The sequence below is a fragment of the Schistocerca cancellata genome, chromosome 7 (genome assembly GCF_023864275.1).
Source record: "Schistocerca cancellata isolate TAMUIC-IGC-003103 chromosome 7, iqSchCanc2.1, whole genome shotgun sequence".
NCBI lineage: Eukaryota > Metazoa > Arthropoda > Insecta > Orthoptera > Acrididae > Schistocerca > Schistocerca cancellata.
Genome location: NC_064632.1, coordinates 547,521,859 through 547,536,137, shown reverse-complemented (window position 1 = coordinate 547,536,137; position 14,279 = coordinate 547,521,859).

The window sequence follows — 14,279 nt, the reverse complement described above, 5'->3', positions numbered from 1 at the left end:
GGACTAGTGCTAGTCCGTCTTTCTAGACCTGCCATGTAGTGGCGCTAGGTCTGCAATTACTGACAGTGGCGACACGCGGGTCCGACATGTACTAATGGACCGCGGCCGATTTAAAGCTACCACCTAGCAAGTGTGGTGTCTGGCGGTGACACCACATTCCTCCCCCGCAAATCGGCGAACGGTCGTGTTATAAGGCTTCCGCCCGCCGTGGGGAGGGCCCCATGTTGACGCTGTATTCGTCGTCGTACAACTGGGACTAGTGCTAGTCCGTCTTTCTAGACCTGCCATGTAGTGGCGCTAGGTCTGCAATTACTGACAGTGGCGACACGCGGGTCCGACATGTACTAATGGACCGCGGCCGATTTAAAGCTACCACCTAGCAAGTGTGGTGTCTGGCGGTGACACCACATTCCTCCCCCGCAAATCGGCGAACGGTCGTGTTATAAGGCTTCCGCCCGCCGTGGGGAGGGCCCCATGTTGACGTATGCGATGAGGTGGGAGCCTAACAACAGGCGAGGCTGTGCCACCAGCACCCGGCCATTCGGTCCGAGGGGAGCTAGGAAACGCCTGAAAACCTACTCCAGGGTGCACGTCAACATGCGGTGTATGCGCCCGTAAAGAGACAGGAGGGGCCGAAGGGTCGACCTCCATTGCGTCGGGGTATCCGACGCGCGAAGACGCCATGTGGTCCGGATCGGAGGACAGCTGGTCACGGGAAACGATCGGCGGCGCGTGACCCAGGGAGGCGTCCGGCGGCTGCAGCGAAGCGTCCACTGCGGGCGGCGCCGGCGGGAGAACAGGCGGCGGCGGCGGCGGCGGCGGCGCGTCGCCATGGGGCAAAATGGAAGGCATCGTCGGTAACACCTGGGGATGAGGCGAGCCAGTAGATGGGTCCCCAGGGCGCTGACCGGACGGCACCGTCGCTGAAAGCAGACGGGGAGCGGCAGAACCCGTGCGACGACAGAGGCGCAGCTGATTGAGACGCCGACGCACCTCACCAGAGGCCCCCAAAACCAAATACATCGCGCGGCCGAGGCAGCGAAGAATGAGTCCTGCGAGCCAACGCCGCGAACCGCGATAGTTGCGATAGAATACAACGTCGCCCGGAGAAAAAGCAGGAGTCTGCCGCTGCACAGGAACCTGATGCGGCGGACGCAGCAAAAACATCAAGGTTCGATGAGGACGACCGTGAAGCAACTCAGCCGGCGAGCGACCATACAAGAAATCGTAAACTTTGTAACACCAAACACGAGAGCCTAAGCTTCTTTCTCTATCTGGGAATAATTTCTTGGCGCTGACGAGAGCAATTTGGACGCAAAGGCAATAGGGCGATCATGCGAACCATCTTTGTGCGCAAGCACAGCACCGATCCCGAAATCCGATGCATATACCATCAACAAAAGGGGTTTCTGGGGATCGAATGGCGTAAGGCAAGTATTTGAAAGCAACGCCGATTTCAACTGGCGAAAGGCGCGTTCGCATCCGTCGACCAGACGAACGGAACACCTTTACGGCGTAAGCGATGAAGCGGAGCTGAAATGGAAGAGGCATTCGGAATATGTCTATGATAATAGTTAATTTTTCCCAACACACTCTGTAGCTGCTTCAAAGTCTGCGGCGAAGGCCAGTCCTGTATGGCACGGAGGTGCTCCGGACTCGGATGTATGCCTTGTGCATTAAGGACATGTCCCAGATATGGCAAGTCACGAGCAAAAAACACACATTTGTCCTTCCTCAAGCGAAGACCATTTTGTTCTCAAGACCTGAAATAATGTTCGTAGGTTCGCAAGATGTTCGTCTGCTGTCTTTCCGGAGATCACTATATCGTCCAGATAGTTTGCTGCAGTAGGGACCGACGCACAAATAGTTTGTAAATATTGCTGAAACAATGCAGGGGCGGATGCACACCCGAATGGCAGTCTTTTGAATCTGTACAATCCAAGAGGCGTGTTAACCACCAATACGCGCTGGGATTCTTCGTCCACCGGTATTTGCAAGTACGCGTCTGCTAGGTCCAACTTTGAAAAATATTTTCCCGGGCACAGTTTGTCAAAAAGATCTTCCGGGCGGGGCAAAGGAAAAGTAGCAGTCACGAGTTGTGGATTCACTGTTACCTTGAAGTCCACACAAAGACTCAATTTTCCGGAAGGTTTTTGCAAAATTACTAAGGGTGAGGCCCAGAGAGAAGCCTGCACACGTTCAATTACACCTTGTGATTCTAAATCGTGTAATGTTCTTGCGACCTCATCACGCAATGCGTGGGGAACATTGCGCGCTCTGAAAAATTTCGGTTGCGCGTTTACTTTTAGTTCCAAATGTGCGTCATAGTTCTTAGCGCACCCAAGGCCCGATGCAAAAATGTCTGCAAATTCTTCACAGAGACGAGAAACACTGGCAGAAGGCACAGTCTAATTCATTGATAGGACCTGATTTACTATAGACAAGTTAAACAACTTAAATAAATCTAAACCAAACAAGTTCACTGCAGAAGAAGAACGAAGAACGTAAAATGACACAAGTTTTGTTTGTCCCTTGTACGTTGCAAGAAGGCTGCACTGTCCTAACACAGGGATATGCTGTCCTGAATAACTAGTGAGCTGAACTTTCGCGGCACGCAACGGAGGGGCGCACAGTTGTTTGTATGTGGCGTGATTGAGCAATGAAACTGCAGCTCCGGTATCGAGCTGGAATGGTATCACTTGTCCGGCAAAGTCCAAATCTACAAAAAGTTTATTGTCCTGCTGACGACAAGAGCGACTGTTTTGTGCAACTTGAACAGACACTTTGTACAGAATCACTTGCGACGTGACGGGATTGCCGTCGACGTCGACGCACGCTTTTTGTGGGACGAACACAGTCACTGTTAGAGAGAGTAACACTGGGCGGAGTGGCATTAACTACATGAATGTCCATGGGCGAAGGTTCCCGAGCCTGAGTGTCCTTGGTTTGATTCCAGCACGAAGCAAAGGGCCTGGAATAGTTGGTAGTGTCCGATCTAAGCTTTTTCTGGCAAACACTTTGAACATGTCCTTTCTTATTACAGAAAAAGCAAATAGCTTGGCGTGACGGGCAATTCTCACGCGAATGTCTAGTTGCACACCGCGGGCATGATTTCAGCACTGCATTTGCTTGCTTTCGCGGCACACAAGGCAGTGCGGACGTGCGCGAAGGCTGTTTACAGTTCCGTGCAGCGCGCCCGGCGGGCCGGTTAATGCGACACACAGCTGGCGAAGTTGCAAATGATTCCTGAGCAAAGTCAAGTGTGTCTTGCCTATCCAATATGTCTATCACTTGTTGAAGGGAGGGATTGACGAGTTTCAAAATCTGTTCCCGTATACGAACATCAGAAACGTTCTGTGCTATTGCATCACGCACCATTGTATCTGAATAACGGAGTCCACAGTCGCATTGAAAAGCACAATCCCTAGTAAGGCCTTGCAATGTTGCAACCCACTCCCGATTAGTTTGACCAGCCGTACGTTTTGTACGAAAGAACGTATACCTTTTTGCAACTACATTAACTGTTTCTTTGAAATAGGCATCTGAAGCAGGCAAAATATCTTCGTATGACAGAGTTGCGACGTCGCGTCGGGGAAACAATTTCACTATTACACGGTAGGTGGACACACCTACACACGAAAGCAAAAACGGCTGCCGCTCATTACTTTGAATTCTGTAGGCGGCGAGATGGAATCCAAATTGGCGTGACCACTCCGTCCAGCTTTCCTCGTCCGCGTGAAACGGACGAAATGGGGGTGCAACTGCGTGGTGTGGCTGCGGTAGCGATGAAGCGGCGGCGGTCGCATCGTTTTGCAGCGCACGTTGACCCTGGACGAGCTGTCCAAGGGCATCCAATAACGCCTGCGTCTGCTGATTCTGCAAGCGATAAAATTCGGACAGTACATCTGGAGAATGTGGCGAAGCCATGACACAAGCAAATTAATACAAACTCTATTGGCTCGTCGCCAACTTTTGTTGTGTCTAGACAAGACAGTCTAGACACAGGGTGAGGTTACCGAAAGGGCACGCGTCAACTCACACCGACTGGCGTGAAGTCTGGAACAGGATACTTTAGAAGGCACTAAAGAAAAGTACGTATGGTCTGTTTACTTAACTTTAATGCATCCTTGTGGTACATCGCTATTGACGATACAAGTGAGACTATCTTCAGATACGGTTAATGGCGCCTTGCTAGGTCGTAGTCATGGACTTAGCTGAAGGCTATTCTAACTGCCTCTCGGCAAATGAGAGAAAGGCTTCGTCAGTGTAGTCGCTAGCAAAGTCGTCGTACAACTGGGACTAGTGCTAGTCCGTCTTTCTAGACCTGCCATGTGGTGGCGCTAGGTCTGCAATTACTGACAGTGGCGACACGCGGGTCCGACATGTACTAATGGACCGCGGCCGATTTAAAGCTACCACCTAGCAAGTGTGGTGTCTGGCGGTGACACCACAAAAATTAAGAAAATCCCAGAGATCTCAGTAAAGCGACGTCATCAGATTGACTGTTTACAATCAGTAGAAGCAGGTAGGGATATCTGGAGCAAGACAGTTGTGAAAACGGGCAGAAATTCCACATCTGTTATGTCACTTGTGTCCTTGACATGACGTAGTGATCACTTCAAGACTGCAAGGCTACAAGGTACTGCATACCTAGGTGACAAACATGTGTGATGCCAGTTCGTTTCCATAACAAAAAAAAAAATTCAAATGTGTGTGAAATCTTATGGGACTTAACTGTGAAGGTCATCAGACCCTAAGCTTACACACTACTTAACCTAAATTATCCTAAGGACAAACACACACACACCCATGCCCGAGGGAGGACTCGAACCTCCGCCGGGACCAGCCTCACAGTCCATGACTGCAGCGCCATAGACCGCTCGGCTAATCCCGCGCGACTTTTCCATAATATACGAAGGCAGAAAAGCAACCGCTGTGTATCTGTTAAGAGATACTGGACTTGTGAAGTGACTTATTGGACTGCCAATATGGTGATAATTAACCATAGAGTCCAAGGGCGAAAAAAATTTGAAATGTAATATAAAATAATCGTCACTCTTTACGATATACAAGTTACTGATTTGTATTTCCTGCACAATCTTCACATAACTTCAGAGAACCGGTCAGACACATCGACTTTCCATGACGTCAGAAAATTTTATTTGAATGGAATTTGCATTTATAACAACGACTTCGTCTGCTTCCCCCATCCATTTCCTAGTCAGTGGTAATCTTAGATAGCCGCTCCACCAGTTGGCGAATGTTTGTTGGGAGATTCTTCTGGTTAATTACTGTGTCATATGTGGCTTTGTCATTTCCAGACTCAACTGCTTGAGAAATAGTCTTCTTGAAATAGAGCACTGTGTCTGCCTTTTGTAGAACAGGTACACCAGCAATGTTCAAAATGACACATAACATGCACAATGGTCAGCGTCTTATTTGTCTTCCAACGATATATTTTAAACGCAAGGCATAAACCAAAACCACTCCATACTTTGTTAAATTATAGAACTTATAATCTGCGACTTCTTGAAGTTACCTCTTCCTTAATCGATTTTATCGCATTGACGACAGTTAGAATATTCATTTATTTATCAGTGGCATATAAAGGCCTAATACCAGTGTGAAAGTATAGCTACAACCGAATACAGACAAATGTATTTTTCTAGCAATGTTTGTAAGGCAAGACTTCCTAAGAACTTTCTCTTTTATTTTTGCGCAGTCTTCCCACGCGCTGAATTTGTATATAATGCTGTAACAAATTTGTAGCTTGGGACCGTCTATCAAGGATAACATTGCATTCACTTCGCTTGACTGGCTCTACAAGTCTGAGCACAACCTTGTTAGCTGAGTTACTCACTTGGGAAAAAATTGCAGACTATCCCTCATGCAACACAACCCTTTTACACCGTATTTTCTTTTTCATCTGCAAAGATAATTATTTTGATCCTAAAATCTGCATGTTTCGGAGGAATGTACATTTCTAAAGAACAACGCCTCCGAAAAGATAGTAACATTTCATCAACTATACGATATTCGGTTGTTGTGCAATATCTTCGGCAGCTTTTGTGAATCCCTCCATAAACCATGCATAATGACCAACGTCACATTTTCTTACGTTCCTCCCTTGTGTGAATATTATACAATCTAGCACATGTCAAACGAAAATGAAAGCTTCGCAGCTACGTACTTGGAAGGGAGGTTTCTGTCGCAGTGCCACAAGTATCCCGAAATTTTTCCGTGTTTATCTTCCCTCCATGAAGAACGCCAGGAATGTACAAAAGACCCAAAAAAGTTGAAGCTCCTCTTTTTGCAATTATCTTATAGCAACTGGTTCATATTTATAAAGAGTTTTTACATTACCTACGTAAGTATTTGTGCTCCCACGCCTCCAAAATGGTTTCATCATATCTGGCTGCGCAATTGACACAAGGAAAATGAGCAACTACACAGCAAAGAAATAAAGTACCACGAAGGAATTATCCAAATGGGACGGAAATCGATAGATATGATGTACATGTAAGAGTCAAAGAAATTATTAGAATTTCAAAGAAAACTGGGTGATTTAATCAAAAGAAAGAGCTTCACCAACTGAGCAAGGACAAGTGAATAACATGTTGGTTCACCCCTGGACCTTTCGCCAGTAGTTATTGGACTTGGTAGGGCATTGGGCACAATTCTAAACAAGACTCATCGCTGTAGATAATTCTATTCCTGTCAATGTGATTCCAGGGCGAGACGTGTGTCGAGCCCCCCCCCCCCACTTTCCCCCCTCTCCAACGGCCCGACAACGATTAGCGATGGTCTGGAGTGCCATTTCTTTTCATTTCAAAACTCTGGTGTTTGTCATACGCTGCGCCCTTACAGCACAGCAGTAAATCGACGATATCGTATGTCCCGCTTTGTAGCCTTTCATGGCAAGCCATCCTGTGCTTCTATTTCAGCGTGATAATGCCCTCCCGCACACGGCAAGAGTTTCTACTGCTTTCTTCGTGTTTGCCAAACACTACCTTTGCCGGCAAGGTCGCCGGATTTCCGGATTTCTTTCCGATGTTGTTGTTGTTGTTGTCTTCAGTCCTGAGACTGGTTTGATGCAGCTCTCCATGCTACTCTATCCTGTGCAAGCTTCTTCATCTCCCAGTACCTACTGCAACCTACATCCTTCTGAATCTGCTTAGTGTATTCATCTCTTGGTCTCCCCCTACGATTTTTACCCTCCACGCTGCCTTCCAATACTAAATTGGTGATCCCTTGATGCCTCAAAACATGTCCTACCAACCGATCCCTTCTTCTGGTCAAGTTCTGCCACAAACTTCTCTTCTCCCCAATCCTATTCAATACCTCCTCATTAGTTATGTGATCTACCCACCTGATCTTCAGCATTCTTCTGTAGCACCACATTTCAAAAGCTTCTATTCTCTTCTTGTCCAAACTATTTACCGTCCATGTTTCACTTCCATACATGGCTACACTCCATACAAATACTTTCAGAAATGATTTCCTGACACTTAAATCTATACTCGATGTTAACAAATTTCTCTTCTTCAGAAACGCTTTCCTTGCCATTGCCAGTCTACATTTTATATCCTCTCTACTTCGACCATCATCAGTTATTTTGCTCCCCAAATAGCAAAACTCCTTTACTACTTTAAGTGTCTCATTTCCTAATCTAATACCCTCAGCATCACCCGACTTAATTTGACCACATTCCATTATCCTCGTTTTGCTTTTGTTGATGTTCATCTTATATCCTCCTTTCAAGACACTGTCCATTCCGTTCAACTGCTCTTCCAAGTCCTTTGCTGTCTCTGACAGAATTACAATGTCATCGGCGAACCTCAAAGTTTTTATTTCTTCTCCATGGATTTTAATACCTACTCCAAATTTTTCTTTTGTTTCCTTTACTGCTTGCTCAATATACAGATTGAATAACATTGGGGAGAGCCTACAACCCTGTCTCACTCCCTTCCCAACCGCTGCTTCCCTCTCATGCCCCTCGACTCTTATAACTGCCATCTGGTTTCTGTACAAATTGTAAATGGCCTTTCGCTCCCTGTATTTAACCCCTGCCACCTTTAGAATTTGAAAGAGAGTATTCCAGTCAACATTGTCAAAAGCTTTCTCTAAGTCTACAAATGCTAGAAACGTAGGTTTGCCTTTCCTTAATCTTTCTTCTAAGATAAGTCGTAAGGTCAGTATTGCCTCACGTGTTCCAGTATTTCTACGGAATCCAAACTGATCTTCCCCGAGGTCGGCTTCTACTAGTTTTTCCATTCGTCTGTAAAGAATTCGTGTTAGTATTTTGCAGCTGTGGCTTATTAAACTGATTGTTCGGTAATTTTCACATCTGTCAACACCTGCTTTCTTTGGGATTGGAATTATTATATTCTTCTTGAAGTCTGAGGGTATTTCGCCTGTTTCATACATCTTGCTCACCAGATGGTAGAGTTTCGTCAGGACTGGCTCTCCCAAGGCCGTCAGTAGTTCTACTGGAATGTTGTCTACTCCGGGGGCCTTGTTTCGACTCAGGTCTTTCAGTGCTCTGTCAAACTCTTCACGCAGTATCGTATCTCCCATTTCGTCTTCATCTACATCCTCTTCCATTTCCATAATATTGTCCTCAAGTACATCGCCCTTGTATAGACCCTCTATATACTCCTTCCACCTTTCTGCTTTCCCTTCTTTGCTTAGAACTGTGTTTCCATCTGAGCTCTTGATGTTCATACAAGTGGTTCTTTTATCTCCAAAGGTCTCTTTAATTTTCCTGTAGGCAGTATCTACCTTACCCCTCGTGAGATTAGCCTCTACATCCTTACATTTGTCCTCTAGCCATCCCTGCTTAGCCATTCTGCACTTCCTGTCAATCTCATTTTTGAGACGTTTGTATTCCTTTTTGCCTGCTTCATTTACTGCATTTTTATATTTTCTCCTTTCATCAATTAAATTCAATATTTCTTCTGTTACCCAAGGATTTCTACTAGCCCTCGTCTTTTTACCGACTTGATCCTCTGCTGCCTTCACTACTTCATCCCTCAAAGCTACCCATTCTTCTTCTACTGTATTTCTTTCCCCCATTCCTGTCAATTGTTCCCTTACACTCTCCCTGAAACTCTGTACAACCTCTGGTTCTTTCAGCTTATCCAGGTCCCATCTCCTTAAATTCCCACCTTTTTGCAGTTTCTTCAGTTTTAATCTACAGGTCATAACCAATAGATTGTGGTCAGAGCAATCACACCAGTTCAGTGACGGCCAGGAATCAGGCGTACGAACATTGCTATTATTCGTGGGCGATAGCTCTCTTGAGTAGTGGCAAGCTTCCCCCACCAGCCCCACCACGCTGTCTAAGCGTGAGGAGAGAGAAGAGAAAGAAACTAGGAAAGCACCACCTTTCAGTGACTACGAAGTCGTACTGCATTTCATATTTCAAATTTCCCAACAACATAGACAACAAACAAAACAATTTTTGAATATTATTTAATTAATTTTGGCGCGCTGAAAACAATGTAACTTTTATCTCTTACAAACTGTCGGTGTACGGACAGACGCATACTATTTCAGAAATTTCGTAATCCTGACTTACTTAGTTTTATAATTGAAAAAAGCCTTTTGCATACATGTTTTGACCGAAATATTTTATCAAGTTTTCAGCCTCATTACGGAGTCGTGAAAACTCTTTCTGAGGAAAGCAACGTAGACCTCATGGACAATTTTAACGCAAATGAGTTTGTTTCGTAAACGGAAATTAAACTGCAGATCAAACAGTTCCATCTGCGCTTTCCCAGCAGCGCTTTCAACTAAAACAGCAAACGGTCTAGAAAACAGCCGTTCGTCCCAAGTACGGGGCAGACACTTCGCCTTCTTCACAAAGCCACACTTTTTTCCTGCAGAACAACTTGCCTATCATTTCATGTAAGAAAGGTAAAGACGTTATCATCTATCTCCCATTGACGAAGAGTTCACTAGAGACGGAGCACGTGCGCATATATGTCAAGAATTAGGAATAATGCCATTTTGAGAAAAAGATTGAATCATTCTGAGAAGAATATTGAATAATTAAGGAAAAGTCAACGTTCTACGAGTTGGAACTTGGAATATCAGAAGTCTGAACCTTTCCTGGGAGGCTAGAAAGTGGAGGTCACTGAAGTGAAATAGAAAGAGGACAAGGATTGCTCATACGAGTATAAGGTAAAATCAATAGCAGCAGAAAATGGTATAGAGGCAGCAGGACTGGCTATGGATAGGAATGTAGGGCAGAGAGTGAGTTACTGTAGTTTATTGATAGGTCTCTTCTCATCAGAATCGAGAGGAAAACACCACCGAAAACAATGATCCGGTATACATGTCGACGTTGCATGCAGCAGATGAAGAGATGGAGTAAATACATAAAGATTCCGAAAGGGAGATGAAAACCTAATACTGTAAGGAAATGAAACGCTGACAGCCGTTCTTATGATTTTATTTATTGTGTAGCTACCAGTTTCGGAGCTTCAGTGCGCCATTTTCAGGGCTTAGTTGATGCTGAAGGGGTTATCCTGATCCGTATATAAGCTGCATCAGTGGCCAACATAACTGGTTTACGCAGGCTATGAACGGTAACTGTGATATCAGCACTCCAACCATTAATTGTCAAGTGGTGGTTGGCAGTTGGTGGTTGGAGTGTTGACATCACACTTACAGTAGATAGCCTGCGAAACCAATTACGTTGGCTACTGATGCAACGTCTATATGGATCGTGATAACCTCTTCAGTATCAACTAGTGCCTGAAGATGGCGCATTGAAGCGCCGAAACTGGTAGCTACACAATAAATAAGATCACAAGGTGGCTCTGCCACTTCATTTTCTTACAATAGTGAAGGGCCGTGGTCTCCAAGACTTCCAGTCGGAAGGATGGGCATACGAAAACCTAATAGTTGTGGGAGACTGTCTGGGAAGACAGCAGAGGAAACAAAGAAGTAACAGCGAACACTCGTTTCAGGAATCACAAGAGGACGAAGTATACTTGGAAAAGGGGAAAGATTTCAGTTAGATTATATAGTGGTTATGTGGGGATTCCTAATTCAAATACTGGATTTGAAGATGTACCCAGAAGCAGAACAGACTTACATCACAATTTAGTAAAGATGAAGAGTAGTTGAAGTTTAAGATATTTGTCAGGAAGAACCAATACGCAAAGAAGTGGGACATGGAAGTACGAAGGAATGAAGAGAGGCGCTTGAAGTTCTCTTAGGGTATAGATACTGTTGTAAGGAATAGCTCAGAAGGTAGTTAAGGTTAAAAGAAATTGACGTAGCTAAAAAGGGTGATCACACATATTAGAAAGAACAACATAGTTATAAGGAAGTCAGTTGCGAAGAAACCATGGGTAACAGAAGTAATACATCATTTGGGGACGAAGGAAAGAAGCACAAAAATGTAGAGGGGAATTCGGAAATATAGGAATACAAGTCACATAGGAATTAAATAAATAGGAACTGCAAGATGCTCTGACGAAATGACTGTATGAAAAATGTTAAGAAATTGAAAAGTAATTAATTGTTGGAATGACTGACTCAGCATACAGAAAGGTCAAGTCTTCAGTGAAGTTAAAAGCAAAGACGACAGAATTAAGAGCGCAGGGGTAATTCCACTGTTAGGCGGAGAGGTGAGAGCGGGTAGTTGGAAAGAGTACACTGAGGGCCTCTGTATGGGCAGCACTTGGCTGGTCGCGTGATGGAAGAAAAGGCAGGAGTCGAGTCGACAGGGAACACATGATATCCAGTATTAGAGTCAAAATTTAAAAGAGCGTTGGAGACTTAAGATCTAATCAGGCAGAAGAGACGGATAACATTTCATTAGAATTTCTAAAATCATTGCGGAAATTGGTAACAAACGGCTATTCAAGTTGGTGTGTAGACGGGCGATGTACTATTAGATCTCAGGAAAAAGATCTTCCACACAATTCCAAAGATAGCAAGAGCTGTAAAGTGCGAGAATTACCGCACAGTCAGCTTAACAGCTCATACATCCAAGTTGATGATAAGAACAGTACACAGAAGAATGGCAAAGAAAACTGAAGGTCTTTGAGATGACAATCAGTTTGGCTTTAGGAAAGATAAGGGCGCTAGAGACGCAGCTCTGACGTTGCGGTTGATAATGGAAGCAAAACTGAAGAAAAATCCAGGCATCTTCATAGGACATGAGGATCTGGAAAAAGGATTCAGCAATGGAAAATAGGGCAAGATGTTCGAAATTCAGAAAAATAGGGGTAAGCTTTAGTTAAAGACGAGTAACATAAAATATGTCCAAGATCGAAAAGGAAACCATTAGATTGGAAGACCAAGGATGAAGTGCTTGTATTGAAAGGGGTGTAAGTCGCGGATATAGGCTTTCGCCTCTACTCTTCAGTCTATCCACTGAAGAATCTGTGACGGAAAGAAACGACAGGTTCAAGAGTGGAATCAAAATTCGAGGTGAACAGACATGATTGAGAAGATTTAGTGATGACATTACCATCCTGAGTGAAAGTGAAGGAGAACGAAGGATCTGTTGAATAGAATGAACAGTCTAATAAGTAGAGAATTTGAATCGAGAGTAAATAGATGAAAGGCGAAGGTAATAAGAAGTAGCGGAAACGAGAGCAGCAAGAGGCTTAACTTCAGTATTGGTGATTACAAAGTATGCAAAATTAAGGAATTCTGCTACCTAGGCAGCAAAATAACCCATGATGGATGGAGGAAGGAGGACATAAAAACAGATTAAACCCATCAAAGAGAGCAATCCTGGCCAAGAGAAGTCTACCAGAATCAAACATAGGCCTTAATTTGAGGAATAAATTTCTGAGAATGTGCGTTTGAACCACAGCACTGTATGGTTGTGAAAAATGAACTGTAGAAATACCGGAAGAGAAGGGAATCGAAGCTTTTGAGATATGACACTACAAAAGAATGTTGATAATTATGTGGACTGATAAGGTAAGGCATGAGGAGGTTCTCCACAGAAGCGGCGGGGAAAAGAATACTTGGAAAACGCTGAAAAGAAGAATGGACTTGATGATATGAGATCCGTTAAAAGACCAGGGAATACATTCCGTCCTTATGGAGGGAAATATAGAGGGTAAAAACTGTAGACAAAGCCAGAGATTGGAATACATTTAGCAAATAATTGAGGATGTTGACTAGAAGTGCAATAAAAATCATTAGGTCATTCGTTTTGCCAAATTGTGGACACGCACAAGTAACCTTAAATCTCGACGAGTGGATGTAGATCTAATCGGGGGTTCTCCAAAATACAAGCTGAAACAGGACAAACAGGCGTGTGTAGACGCGCGTGGATTTGCTGGTGACCCGGTGTGGTGTGGCTCGATTCCAGACAAAGGCGGGCATAGCTCATGAGAAGGTATCGGCTGGAACTTTCTCCCTGACGAGCAGAAGATGAATCAACCTCTGCTACTGGCGGGAAAAGAGTGTCAACGGAGTAAGCCAGCAGTCAGAATGGCAGCAGGCAACCTGAGGGGTCACTTCAAGTGGATTTTCGTAGGGCGAGTGGCCATTACTGGCAACATGTGGTGTGAGGGTGCCGCTATCCCACGAACACAGAGGCCTCAAAGTATTCCACGGATACCGCATGTGTAAAATGTATACTAACAGATATACAGAGTAGACAATGAAATGCACTGATAAGACAAATTATTGTTACACGAAGCCTGTGAACTAATTTATCGGAAACGGCGAGGCCGGTCGATTGTTCACACGATGCTGTCATGAGCATCTATGGAAAGAGGTAGGACAGTGAAACTACCATTAGGCGCTAAATGATTGAACGTGCACAGCTCTTCACAGGCAGGAAATTCGAATTTTGGCAAGAATTTCGATTTTGCTGGGAATTTCCATGCCCCAGGGTTGTACCGACGTCTCACGCCCCGCCCTCCCCCACACCAGGGAATTGGAGGGAAATTAAAATGGGTGGTGCCATTTCCAGTACTCGAACCCCGGTCCTCCAGGACGGAAAGCCCAAGTGCACTCCCCTAACAAAATTATAGACACCAGAAGCCCTTGGAATTGACGGGAAATTAAAAATGGTGGTGTCCTTTCTGAGACTCGCACTTTAGTCCTTCAAGATGGAAAGCCCAAGTGCTCCCACCAACACATGGAAACTGTCTAGATGTAGGAGAAGAAGATCAGGTTAGTGTACTTTATCTACACTCCTGGAAATTGAAATAAGAACACCGTGAATCCATTGTCCCAGGAAGGGGAAACTTTATTGACACATTCCTGGGGTCAGATACATCACATGATCATAC